Here is a 14,503-nt window from a genome sequence, read left to right as displayed (position 1 = left end):
GCCCAATTCATTGCTTTTAATGCAACATTACCCTCTATTAACATCACATTATATGGTTGCACAGAATATAGTGTTTCAAAGATTAATATCGTATGAAATGGAATAATGAAGCTCAATAAATCTAGGCTTGAGGATGGACAATTATTTCACTGGTCTGATAAGATGTAAAGTACCTGGCACATGATAATTTTCTTAGCAATGTTATGGTTTTTAATGGTACACTCATGTCTGTTATCATTCCTTGTCCCCAGGGAAGATGGCTCTACACATAGCAACTGTGAACCAGAATACAGAGATGGTTAAAGAGTTAATTGAAAGGAAGGCTGACTTGTACAACACTTGTGCTATGGGGACATTGTTATCACCAAGCTAAAAGAGGACATTATTATTATGGTATTATAGGTGAAAAAGAAGTATGGGAATATTTAGTTGACACCCTACTTCAAGCACTTCAAACTGGTACATGTGGGCCAACAATCAGGCCTCTTACTCCTTTATTTGCTAACTGAAACCATTGTAAGAATTTAAAATGAATGAGGACTAAATGTTTTTTTTTCTCAAAGCCACCACTCAGTCTCAGAATTTCAGGGCATGTTTGTTGCTGATTGAGGGCTAAGGAGAAGTAACCTTAGCTCTTAGAAAGAATGAATCCATACATAAGAGTCTATTTGTATTTTTACAACTTTATTAGTTTTAACATCCTGGCCTCACTGCAGTTTGCTAAATATTTAGAAGATGTTTTAAATATATATATATATATATTTATTATTTTATTGATGTGCCCCCAAGTAATGCTAACCCATTATTTTAAGCACAGGCTCTTGGACTCATTGTTCTCAAAAGATCATCAAACGTATGCTTGCTGTACAAGGTTTGAAGTACCTGGGGCATGCCTAATATAATAATAGTAAAAGATTCTGTTTCTGCCACATTACAGGGCCATTTTGGATGAATGCAATGAGTACTCTTTACTTGGTTGTACTAGGAATAGGTTAAAACAGTGTTTCTCAACCTTTTTTTAGTCAAGGCACCCTCTAAAATTATGAACAATCTCTAGGCACCTTCTAAAATTATGGATAGTCTCTAGGCACCCTCTGAAATTATGGACAGTCTCTAGGAACCCTCTAAAATTATGGACAGTCTTGAGCCACCCTCTAAAATTATGGACAGTCTCTAGGCATTCTCTAAAATTATGGATAGTCTCTAGGCACCCTCTGAAATTATGGACAGTCTCTAGGAACCCTCTAAAATTATGGACAGTCTTGAGCCACCCTCTAAAATTATGGACAGTCTCTAGGCATTCTCTAAAATTATGGATAGTCTTGAGGCACCCTCTAAAATTATGGACAGTCTCTAGGGACCCTTTAAAATTATGGACAATCTCTAGGTGCTCCATTATAAAATGTAAAAAAACTATTCTAATAGTTTTACATAATGCATCAACATCCACACACGTAGGACACCCAGTGTTAGAGGTGATTTATTCTTCCAAATTAAGTACACTTTTGCACGTTGGTATTGACTAGTATTCCAATGTTTCTCTTCTTCCTCAATTTTTCTCCATCACACAGCCAATGTGACCCCTGTGCTGACGGGTAGGGGCAGGGGAGGGTCAAACAAGAATGCTGTGCAGATGACCAACATCCTCCGTTTTAACTGATGATACATTGTTTTTTTGGGGTGCTAGTGGCTAGAACGTGCACAATGAAAACCTGTGGCTTTGTGTAACTAACAGGCAGACTTGATCCACCTCTGGCTTGTACACAATTTTTGGGCAGTTTTTAGGCATTTTACCAAGGCACCTCCAAGCACCCCAGGGTGCCAGGGCACCCTGGTTGAAAAAGGCTGGGCTAAAAAAACATTTAGCTTTCCACATTCAGTAATACTAACTCACAACAAATAAGTGTCATGAAGCGTACTAAATATGTTTACACAGCATTCTTCTGCTTCTCATTTATTAACATAAAGCTTACAAATTCCTTATTTTTGACGTCTTGCGCAGTGGTCTTTCCCTGCTTGCTCCAATCTGCAAGGAAAGATCGGAAGCAGGAGCATGGAGTAATCTGATGAACAAGCTTCTAGTGCCTGCACAGCGCTGTTTGGCTCTTTAGAGGTCACATGAGATAGTTCGCAATGTAGAATAAAAATACATAACACATCTCAAAGTGTTTTAACCCTTCATAGGAATCATTATTTACAAACATCCTTTGTTATTTTGTTAAATAAAATGGGGGAGGTGTTTTTTTTTTTTATTGGCATCCCCTTTCAGTCTGTTCAACAGAATATAACTGGATACTAACATTTATAGATAAAGTTGATCCAGGGAATATCCGATTGCCTCTCGGGGGATCAGGAAGGAATTGTTTTCTCTGCAGGAGCAAATTGGATCGTGCTTTTCTGGGGTTTTTTTGCCTTTCTCTGGATCAACTGTGGGTATAAGATTATAACCTGTTTTATGGTTGAACTAGATGGACTTTTGTCTTTTTTCAGCCAGACTAACTTTGTAACTATGTAACTATAATCTGCAGAAAGACTGTGCTTTGTACTTTTGTGCTTTGCATTGGAGGAGGAGAGAGGGAGGGGCTTGCCATTCATCAATGTGTATACTCCCAGAAAGACAACTCATAGTCACATGAGCTGACTAATCTCACACAAAGGAGGAAGTGCATGACTTGCCTGTTCACCTAAACAGGAGCATGTGCAGTATAGGTGGCAATGGGCTATTCATGGGATCATATACTGCAGAGGGGACAAGACAGACAAGAAGGAAGAGGCACTGAATGGCAGTTTTAACCAGGTTTTAATTACTCTACATATAATGAATGTGCTAATAATAGGGTGAAAATGCATAAAATGAAATATAAAAAAATAAAAGGGTTTAAAGTGTTACTAATCCCACAATAGTAAAATCAGCCTGTATATGTAGTAAAGCATGCTTGTTATACTCACTGTGGAACCTAAGGGGTTAACCCTCTACATTGTGTAAAAAGGTTGTTTGATCCTCTCTTCTCTGATCTTCCCCTTCTTCTACTGTCCCCAATCCATCTGCTGATAGCACAGAACTCTAGGAGTCATTCTGCACATGCTCAGTTTAGTGTGTGTAGCTAGAGAATTTTTTTTATCTTTGGGAGTGTGCATGTGATCAGCACAGGGCCAATCAGCACTGTCCAGACAGAGGGTCTGGGGTCATGCAACCTCATTGGACAGTCAGAGCAGAATGAAAACTTCTACAAGATTAACCAGTGCTCAGCCGGACACTGATAGAGGTCACAAAACTGCTATATACTACTGACAGGAAAAGGTAGTTAGCAGTTTATATTTTCTAAAATAATTGCATGCGGTGTTCTGTGTACTGTGAGAGACTAGATATAGTGAAGGCAGGGTCCTGGATTTAGTAACACTTTAATGACACTTGATGGATTCCTCAAAAACAAGAATCGCACGTGTCTTGGTGACCGGAGAATTCCAGTTTTTTTCCATTTTTATTATCTACTAAAAAGTGTGCTGGCACTGAGTAGCAGTCTGTCTTTCTGCTCCCTTACTATAAGAGGCAGAGGGTGGCATGTTTTTATGACATATCAGTGTTCAGCAAACACTGCTCTTCATCTAATTAGTGTTAAAAACAAAGATCATTAGCTGCATATTCATGCAAACATCTGTGTCAAGGATTACATATCAGGTATTAGTAAAGCTTACTGAAATCTGCTCAGGTTATTTATGCCTGAAATGTTTGCCTGTTCAGTGAATAAAGTAGTTGTCAGAGGACCAAAATTAAAACAGCTAATGCTCATTCTTGTTCTTCTTGATCATTCTTGATCTGATCTGATACCCCTCAGCTAGCAAGACTAGGTCAATCGGCCATGGCCATAGGTCACTTAGAATTAGGTTTAGATGACATGCATTTTAATGTTAGTCTAAAATCTTTTATAGTTTAGTTTTTATGTTTATATTTTTAGAATATTCATATATGCTTATGACCAAGGTAGGATCCATTGCTATTAGCATTTTTATTGTATTCTGTATGAAATTGGTTGCTGGTTGTTCCACAGGTTGTCCTTGGGGTTGCCCCTTTAAGATTGCTAGTGGATCATTAGTCGTTTTGTATATAAGACTCTAGAAGACCGGTGTGGGCGTGACTTGATAAAGGAGGCCATACTTATGTATGCATTCTACTCTTCTCCTTCCTCCCACTCACGTGCTGTGTCTCCCGGGCGCTTTGTGGCGCCGGCTAGTCAGGGAGCATATGCAGTAGCGGTGGGGTGCTCTGCTGAGCTCACATGGAAGAGCTGTCATCTGCAGGGGAACTGTCACTATCCTGCAAACAAAAAGTCAAACTATTAAGGTGTATCTAAACCAAAAAAAATTATAATATATTGTATCTTTCCAGGCTGTACATGTGGTGGTTACATTCATTTTCTTTTTGTCTTTTTATCCTTTATTTTTACCTGCTGATTCTGCCAATAAGACTTTCTGTTCTAGGGTAACAATGCGTAATTACTGTACTGTATCTTTTGAGGTACTCCTGCATTGGACTACAATCACCTCCCCTCTCCAGAGGAGTACAGGTAAAAGCTGATAACATTTTTTTAAATTTTTGTTCAGCTCAGTGGAACTTACAAGCACACAAAAAGTTTTGCTGTACGAAAAGTATTCAGTGTTAAAAAAAATAATGTAGCCACCAGAACTAAGGTGCAAAATTTTTCATTTTTGTTCGTGGGTTTAGATATACTTTAATGGGAACCTATACGGTGATGCTTCCTCAAGCATATATACAGTTTAATACTGTAGATTACAGCTAGCTATAAGACTCCATGCACACTGGGCGTTTTAATCAATAGCCACCCAGCCAATAGCTGTAGATTTCCGGGTGGACACCATATGGCGCCCTCCCGCACATGCACAGTTTTCGCGCTTTCAGAGCCGCGCAGCGGCGTGATCTGTCACTGGCCGTGTACCTTGGACACGTGTACCTTGGACACAGCCGATGACAGATCTGAGTACCGGCCCCCGTTGCCTGTACCATATGACCTGCTGTGACCAATCACAGCAGGTCACATGACAGTTGTATACAATGGATGGTTTCATTCATGCCATCCATTGTATACTAGTGTCTAGCTGTGAATGGTCACAGCAATCACATGCACATGTCATGTGATTAGCTGTGGCCAAATCACAGCTAAGCACCAAAAAAAAAAAAAAAAACCCTGAATGAATCGATGTCATTCAGGTAAATGCTTGCTTATAGCAAAGTAATTCTTTGCTATAATCGTGTAAAAAAAAAAAATACTGATCACTTCCCCAAAGTAGTATAATGTTACTATGGTAACATTGTACTACTTTGGACATAGTGAAATATGAAAAAAAAATCTTAAAAAAAAGAAAAAAAAATTAATAAAAAATTTAAAATAATTAAAAAAATTAAAAAAAATATATATATATATTTTTTTTTATACTGTCACCAGTCAGTGTCCCTGATCACCGCCATGCCAGTTGTATGATGACGCTGTACTGCACTGGTGACAGTATGTAAAAAAAAAATAGTGAAAATCATTTTTTTAATTTTTTAATTTTCCAAAAAATTATGACAAAAAAAACACAACTTCAAAAAACTCGCCATGCCTCTTATGAAGTATGTCGGACTGTCTACTCTGCAAAAAGGGGTCATTTGGGGGGATATCTGTACTGTTCTGACATTCTTGGCCCTCAAGAAATTAGATTGGCTGTCAGTACTTCAGGATTGATTAATATTCAGATCTATACCATAGTTTGTGAACTCTATAACTTTCCTACAAACTAAAAAATACATCCTAATTTGGGTTATTTTCACCAAAGACATGTAGCAGAATACATCTTGGCCTAAATTTATGAAGAACAATTATTTATTTGCAAACTTTTATAACAGAAACAAAGAAAAACGTGTTTTTTTGTTTTTTTTTAATTTTCGGTCTTTTTTTGTTAATTTAGCAAAAAATAAAAACCCCAGCGGTGATTAAATACCACCAAAAGAAAGCTCTAGTTGTGTGAAGAAAATTATAAAATTTTAGTTTGGGTACAATGTTGTATGACCGCGCAATTGTCATTCAAAGTGTGAGAGTGCTGACACCTGAAAAATGGCCTGGGCAGGAAGGGTTAAAAGTGTCCGGTATGGAAATGGTTAATAACGCTGGTAACGTTAGCTGTGTAAAGTCATGTTCAAGGTTTTTTAGCCCTTTTGCTTTAGCGTTTAGCTGCTTTTTTGCGTTTTGCGGTTTTTAGCGTTTTTATTGGGATTTTGTTACAAAAAAAATTGTTTTTTTGGTCAAAAAAAGTCCAAGAACTCTGGTTTGCCCCGATTTACCACATTTTCCCATGTTTTTCAGCATTAGAGTGTTTTTACAGCTAAAAAACTCCTTTAGAAACCCACTAGTCCTGTTTTTTTTTTTTCAGCCAAAAAACGCCCCTGCCAAAAAACATTGATTACAGTCTATGTGTGCATGAAAACATAGAATAACATGCTGGGGGGTTTACTGGCTGTAGAAAAAAATGTCAAAAGCCAAAAACAGCAGCTGTAAACACGTCCAGTGTGCATGAGGACTAACAGTGAACAGTGAAAATGGATGCGCTGACAAAGCTTAGTATTATGCTTAGTATTTTAAAAGACACCTAGATGAAAAAAATTTCCTTCTGAAATGTTTATTTGCCTGCTTGTTATGTTGACCCTTTTCCTTTACTTCTGAGTTACTGGCCCAGAATAAGTATGTTAATAAAGACGACTGACATTTCTGTGTCTTGCACACTTCTTCCAGGTCACTGACACGAAGTATTAAGACCAATAGGTCAGAATAACAGCTTGAAACTTCAGAAGGAGGTCACCAAGAGCAGCCCTAGATTTCTCTTATGACAAATTTAGTTGACAAACTGTTTAAACATTGAATACATGAATACAGATGTGTGTATATAAATATGAATCCTGTACAATAACTGTGTTTTTATTTTAGGAGAATATGTCATTTGCTGCTTGTGTGGGTAACCTGGGAATTATCTGGTTATTAGTTGAGAAAGAAGCACTTTTAGATGCCCAGGGCAGTCAAGGTGAACATTTACAGTCGATTTTTTCACTGCTTCATATAGTGAAGTTACAATATTAAAAGCACTACAATACTTATATAGAGACCACGTTCCCTATAAGTTCTCCAAAAACTGAGAAGTGGTCATTTATGTCAAAGACAAAAGTAGACATTTAGCACAGTCTGTGTACATAATGACCCCAGTTTACTGAAGGAGTAGAGCATGTTGGCTTTCAAAGTGAATGAAACAGGAATTCACTTTGCAAAAAGTACCTAATCATGTGCAAAGGAAATTAAAAAAAAGAAAAAGATTTTTCCTACACATGACTGGATGATTGACGTCAGCACCAATTCAACTTCATTCATTCAACACAGATATCTAAGTGGCTGCTATCATAACCAGCTTTGATTTCCTTCTTCCAGCTTTTACAAATCAACCGAAACTTTGCATTGTCTAAATGTAATCCCTAGTGATGAGTGAATCAGGGCCAATTGACATTGATAGAATGCTCACCATGAACTGTTGATTTGCCCCACTTTGGATGAAAGCAAGCATCTGATAAACAAAGCAGAAACTTTTTTTTTAGCATCTCCCCCCTCATGTTTAATCCACCTGTATGTAACAGTGGCACATTCACCATATAATGGCCATACAGTGTCATATCAGGGTCGCTGCTTCTCTGCTTAGAAATGCAAAAAATGCAATGCATCTCAGCTAAGCTATTTTGCTGCATTACTAGACTTTTTAAAATCGATTTTAAAAATACCCTATTCCCATCTATCACCTTCTTCTGTGCCACTAATCAAATAGGAATTATTAGGCAGGCAAGATATGTGTTTCTTTGTGCTGTTTTTCATTTACATTATATACTGAGCATCTACTGGAATCATTTCTTATACAATACTTAAGATGTTCTTGTTTCTTGTTTTCTTTTCATGTAGCACTATAATTCATATTCTCTGCATCCAAATAAGTCTATGGCTGTCAAGACATATGATTTCCTGGCATCTCTCATTTCAAAGAGCAAGTTTCTTGTTTAGAAAGTATTACAAATAAATGTAAGACCCTGCTATAATGCACGTTGCAGGATATTAAAAGAAACAGAATGAGAAGATTGTAGTGTCCTGCAATTTAATGGCACGCAAACTCTGTAGAACAGCCTCATGGACTTTGTATGCTGAACCTCAGGACTTTGTTGGGGAGCAGTGTATCAGAGGACTACATTTCCTAGAGCAGTTGGCGTGTGGGATATTTATATACAGAAGCCCGGGAGACTGGACAGGAAGTGAGCAGAGGGAGAGCTGAAGAGTAGGAGTGAAGAGAGGGTTGTGCAGACTGCGGGAGTACCGGACCAGAGCTAAAGAGGAGAGAGGCAAGGAAGAATTGCTGACTGCTAGCCCTGCTAACATTCTGCCAGCAGGGAACCCAGAGTGCTGTGTCCAGAAGAACCTGTGGGGGCCTCCATCTACAGAGAGTGACAGACCCCATCTACAGATCGGGTGAGAGAGTTCCATACACCAGCCAAACAAGTGAACACTGACATTCCTTTCAGATCTGCCAGTTTCCTGCACACAGTTGCGTACATTGCATATAGTTAATACGTGCTGTGGCCTAGTTCCATCATCCATATTTTATGTTGAGTTTGGCACAAGTGTTGTGCCATGATGTAAAGTGGAGTAAATCAGAACTAATTGAATTTGATGCACAAGTCGCTGTCAGAACGAAAACTGTTTTTTGAATTAGGTGCAACACATTAACAAGAGCAATTAACATCAGAAAAGTGTCACAGCTGTTCTATTGATTTCCCCCATGTTGGTTGTGGTTGTGGTGATTGGGTATTCCCATCTAGCAAAACCCTACACAGACCAACAGTCACCCAGTTGTTGCAAAATGTGCTTGATTTGGACTTTTCATTTATAAACTATAGACTATAAGGTTGTTTTAACAACTTTCCTAACAAAGGAATACTTGAAGGGGCAATGAAAATAAAATATTTAATTTGCAAATGTAATATGCAAGATCATTTTCATATTGCTCTGTATAAATAGCATTAATTAAATCATTCAGTCTCACTAATTGCTTCCCCAGGTGGAAACAGCTTCCCCATTTCATAAAGTTTCCTGGTCAATCTTTATAGAAATCTAAAGACTTTCTATTCTTTTTTTGTATGTAATTTGAAATGTCTCGTACAATACAAGGTTTTCCAATAACTAGATTGCACGTTCTTTAAAATTGCATTGCAGTAGTAATGAATAACTGTGTCCTTCAAAGATGTTTAATTATTTCATGAAAAGGAAAAAAAAAAATATGCTGGTCTTTTTGCCTCCTCAAGTCCACACTGTATAATTTAACAGGAATCTACTCATGGAACGACAAATTGTCAGTCATTGATATTATATGTACCTGCAACAACAATGCTGTAAGTACTCTGCACTTGAACAGAATTAAAAACTGACTTTCTTTGTGTAATTGTAAAAAAAAAAAAATAACCTTTGAAAGTGTAAAAGATAATTAACTCCATCTGGAGTGCTACTGCGAAAGTGACTGCAGTCTAATTACAAACATTGTACAGTTTCCAGTTAATAGCCTTGGTATAGAAAGTTTTTATGTGAAATTAAAAAAATCAGTTGTGGAAATTGTTTTAGGCTTTGAATGTGTGTTCCGGGTATGATTCACCATGTCTACTGCTATGAAGTAAGAAATGGAAATATGTTTATATAATATAAACTTTTTTTAAGTAATACACTTTATGATGATTATAATGTAAGTTTTAGTTTAAAGCCCAACTGCAGCCAAAATGTTTTATTTTGCTTTGGACAGGGCCTGGAAGGGCTATAACGTTTGACAGGTTATTTTGCTGTGTGTGATCCTTGAGGGAACATTTCCCCACACTTCCAGTGACAGGATGATATGGGTAATCTCCCAAAATAAGCCCTAGTAAAAAAAAAAAAACAAATTCATAATAGAGTGGAAAGGATAGGATGTGTTTATTGCTGTCTGTGCCTTTCCAGTGTCATCCACTCCCATTTCTTGTTTTGGTGTCAGACATATCTACCCGTATTAGCATCACACTACTGCAGTATGATTGTGAACTAACTTTCAGCGCCATTATGTAGTACTACGTGGAAGCAACTTGGAGGCAACTTTGCTGCAACTTTGATAAAGGTTTGTATATTCCATGGGGCCAAAATTGCACTGGAATTGCCACAAAATAGTACAGGAACTTTTTCCAAAATTGCTTCATGCCAAGTTGCATTAATGTGAATGGACACCATTGAAAACAAAATGATTTACCTTGCCCTGTAATTCTGTGCGACTCAAGTCGCACCTGAAATCACAATAGTTTGGACCAGGTTAATCGCAGATGCTCACAGATACCGTATTTGCCGGCGTATAAGACGACTGGGCGTATAAGACGACCCCCCTACTTTTCCTGCTAAAATTTAGTGTTTGAGCTATACTCGCCATATAAGACTACCCCTCTTCCAATGCACACCAGTGGCAGGAATAGTGCCCCATCATTGGTATCAGTGGCAGGAATAGTGCCCCATCATTGGTATCAGTGGCAGGAATAGTGCCCCATCATTGGTATCAGTGGCAGGAATAGTGCCCCATCATTGGTATCAGTGGGAGGAATAGTGCCCCATCATTGGTATCAGTGGGAGGAATAGTGCCCCATCATTGGTATCAGTGGGAGGAATAGTGCCCCATCATTGGTATCAGTGGGAGGAATAGTGTCCCATCATTGGTGTCAGTGGGAGGAATAGTGCCCCATCATTGGTATCAGTGGCAGGAATAGTGCCCCATCATTGGTATCAGTGGCAGGAATAGTGCCCCATCATTGGCATTAGTGGCAGGAATAGTGCCCCATCATTAGTATCAGTGGGAGGAATAGTGCCCCATCATTGGTGTCAGTGGGAGGAATAGTGCCCCATCATTAGTATCAGTGGGGGGAATAGTGCCCCATCATTGGTATCAGTGGCAGGAATAGTGCCCCATCATTAGTATCAGTGGGGGGAATAGTGCCCCATCATTGGTATCAGTGGGGGGAATGGTGCCCCATCATTGGTGTCAGTGGGAGGAATGGTGTCCCAACATTGGTGTCAGTGGGAGGAATGGTGTCCCATCATTGGTGTCAGTGGGGGGTGGAATAGTGCCCCATCATTGGTGTCAGTGGGGGGTGGAATAGTGCCCCATCATTGGTGTCAGTGGGGGGGGGAATAGTGCCCCATCGTTGATGTCAGTGGGGGGGAGGAATAGTGCCCCATCGTTGGTGTCAGTGGGGGGGAGGAATAGTGCCCCATCGTTGGTGTCAGTGGGGGGGAGGAATAGTGCCCCATCGTTGGTGTCAGTGGGAGGAATAGTGCCCCATCGTTGGTGTCAGTGGGAGGAATAGTGCCCCATCATTGGTATCAGTGGGAGGAATAGTGCTCCATCATTGGTATCAGTGACACCAATGATGGGGCACTATTCCTCCCACTGACACTTGCTGACCCTGTTCTCGTATGGTGCTGCTGCAGCCAGCATATGTGGTTGCAGCAGCACCTCTACACTGACCACTTACCTGCTGGTCCTGCACTCGATTTTCGCGGGGCCGCTCGGCTCCACCCCCTCGCCGGTGATTGGCCGCCTGTGTGCCTTTCCTGAGCTACAGTTCTGGCGGCCAATCACTGGTGAGGAGGCGGAGCCGAGCAGCCGCACGAACATCCAGTGGCCGAACTGAAGGCGCAGCCGCGCTTCCGGGACCGGATCGTCGTGGGACCGGAACCAGGTAAGAAACAGCCGCTGCCCACCCCTGTACTTAGTGTCCCTTCCATTGGGGGAAGGGGGGGGCGGCGGCGGCAACGCGCCGCCCCCCTAAAAAGTGTCAGTATGCCGTATACCGGCGTATAAGACGACCCCCGACTTTTGAGAAGATTTTCAAGGGGTAAAAAGTCGTCTTATACGCCGGCAAATACGGTAATTATTGACCCATTCAGTTGCAAATTGAGTCTTTTTCTTGCTGCATTTGCTTTGACAATTGGGTGGATGGTGCCACACAATTCCTAGCATCTCCTCACCCCTAGTGACTAGGAACAGCATTTTTAGTGCAGTAGATTCTGTCCCTAAGATCCTGTGTGCAGGTAAACTAAGCAACCAAAAAAGAGGGTAAAGCACAACTCCAGGAAACCCAACAACCCTGCTCATTTATTTTTAGGGGAATGGAAAGGCTACACCATGTTTCAGTTTTGGATGGTTCTTCAGTGTTCTCATGTCATATGCAGGATTATGATCAGGGGCAGACTGACCATTTGGAAACTTGGGCACTGCCCGAGGGCCCAGGGTCAGTAGGGGGCCCCATGAGATGCCCCTGGTACCTTTTTCATAGGCTTTTTTGAGTTTGGGCAAGGACACAGGGGCCCCAAGATCCCCTATTGCCCGGGGGCCCCATGAGTTGTCAGTCCGTCCCTGGTTATGATATCATCTTGATAATGTCAGAGGATCTTAGGCCATTGGTGCATAGGCGAAATGAGTCCACAGGTACTGGGCTAGTAGTGCAGAGGAGACTGCAGGAGCAGGATTGGGTAAGTAAAACTGCTTTTCCAAGTCCCGTAGACAGAAACAAGCAGTTGTCCCTCGCAGAGCAGGCACGTGTTTAGTGTGACAGACCTAACTGGGACAGGGGCTTTTGGAGGGGACTAGGGGCTAGACTTCTACCCACTGATTATGGTCCATAGAGAGAGCAGATCATTCTCTAATGATGGGCAACGTGATGAACGCTGAAACTGAAGCTTGGATTAATTCTCTGCATACAGACAATAAATCTGCCCCTTTGGAGTGGATGGAAAGATATAATAATAATCTTGTACAGCTTACCGGTCAGAGGAAATATGGTGGCCCTCATGCGGACTGGGTTGGCGAAGCCTCTCTTTGTGAGACAGAAATATTTATCAATAATCAGGGGTGGGTTTGTTGCCTGTCTGTCTGCAGTGTGCTCCCTGATTAATCAAAACATTGTCTGAGTGCTTGGCTGCTTATTAGCTTACTGTTAATTAGATCACTGCTAGCTGGTGGCTGTACTGTTTACTTTTTGCATTGTTTAGGATGATGTGATCAAGCTCTTTTCTAATCAGTGTGGAATGTTTATTCCAAGGTGTAATATTTGTGGGTACTGCCCCTATTTCTGAGTGTATAAAAATCTGTGTTTCTGTTCAATAAAGTAGTTCCAGTTTGGCATCTAAGCTAGTCTCATCTAGTCTTGGGTGCAATGCCCAGCTATAATATCTTGGTCCTGTGTCCCAGTGGCGAGGAAGTGGTTCTCTGATGGAAGGCACAAGCTGGGTGCCAGGCATTCCATCACATTTGGTGGCAAGCGGTGGGATTCTTCCTGCAGTCTGGGACATCCAAACCACCACCAGAATCTAAGGTCCGGTTAGCAGAAGAGGAGAGGTACAGACACCAGCCGCTATGGAAGAGGAATTTGCAAGGAGAGTGCAAGAGATGAAAGTACAGCACAGAGGACCAGTGCCAGTGTAGGTCCTGCTGGGATGGTATGACTCTGTCCACCAGCAACTCTGGAAGGAAGCACTAATCCAAGAGCAGTGTTGCCAAGGAAAAATTCTCCACTCCATCCAGGAAAGATACTGGTTGCAGTACAAAGTACGGGTGTTGTTATTGGGGGAACAACCGCACAAGGAGTGGACAGCTGAGTTAAGCAGGCTGGTAGGGGCAGAGATGCAGCTGGATGAGAGCTACAGAGCCCGCCGCTGGCATGTAGCCAAGCATGCCCTTGGACAGCAGATGACAGCCCAACGGAAGGCTTTGGCTGTAACAGCGTGGGGCTGTTGTACTGGAGGCTGTCAAAGGACCCTGACTTTGGGAGTGATATGGTGTTTAGAGGAAATTATGGACTACAGTGACCAGATGCTGAACATCACAGAAGTGCAGTGGGAATTTCTAGCCCTTCAGGAATGGGAGCTGGAACAAGCATATAAAAGATTGTTCAACAAAGTTCAACAGTATACCCCAGCCCCCATGGATGTTATAGATTATGAGTTACCGACTGAAGTGCTGGCACTTGGCCCAAGTGCTGCCAACCTGTGCCCTGGATTTTCAGCAATCCCAGAGATTAGGGATTTAATAGACTTTTCTGCTGTGGAGGAACAACCCAGTGAGCCACCAGCAGAAGAGCTGGCATCAAGGCAGTGCATACCTGATCTCTTCCTACAACAATCGGTGGCCCTGGAGGATTTGTGCCAGAATTTTCCCAGTGGAAGAGCTGGCATCAGGGCAGAGCGCCGTTGGCCTCTGTTCAGCACCAACAGCAGTTCCGGAGCTCCAAGGAGCCAGGGTGGGCAGCCTTTGTCCCCAGCAGCAAACCGATGCAGTGGAACTCCTAACCCCAGGCGAAGAGCTGGCAGCGGGGCAGAGTACCGCCTCTCTGCCCATACACAGTCCCAGCATAAGCGCTGGCTAC

At 41.4% G+C, this 14,503-nt stretch overlaps 1 pseudogene; it reads left to right on the top strand.

Annotated features, from left to right (window-relative positions):
- The window catches only part of LOC149463284 (transient receptor potential cation channel subfamily V member 5-like), a 61,521-nt pseudogene that overhangs the window by 21,052 nt on the left and 25,966 nt on the right, over positions 1-14,503 (top strand).

This window comes from Staurois parvus, unplaced genomic scaffold, assembly GCF_062004578.1.
Source record: "Staurois parvus isolate SC_StPar_1 unplaced genomic scaffold, SC_StPar_1.0 ptg000155l, whole genome shotgun sequence".
NCBI classification, from domain to species: Eukaryota; Metazoa; Chordata; class Amphibia; order Anura; family Ranidae; genus Staurois; species Staurois parvus.
This window is presented reverse-complemented; position numbering and strand designations above follow the sequence as displayed.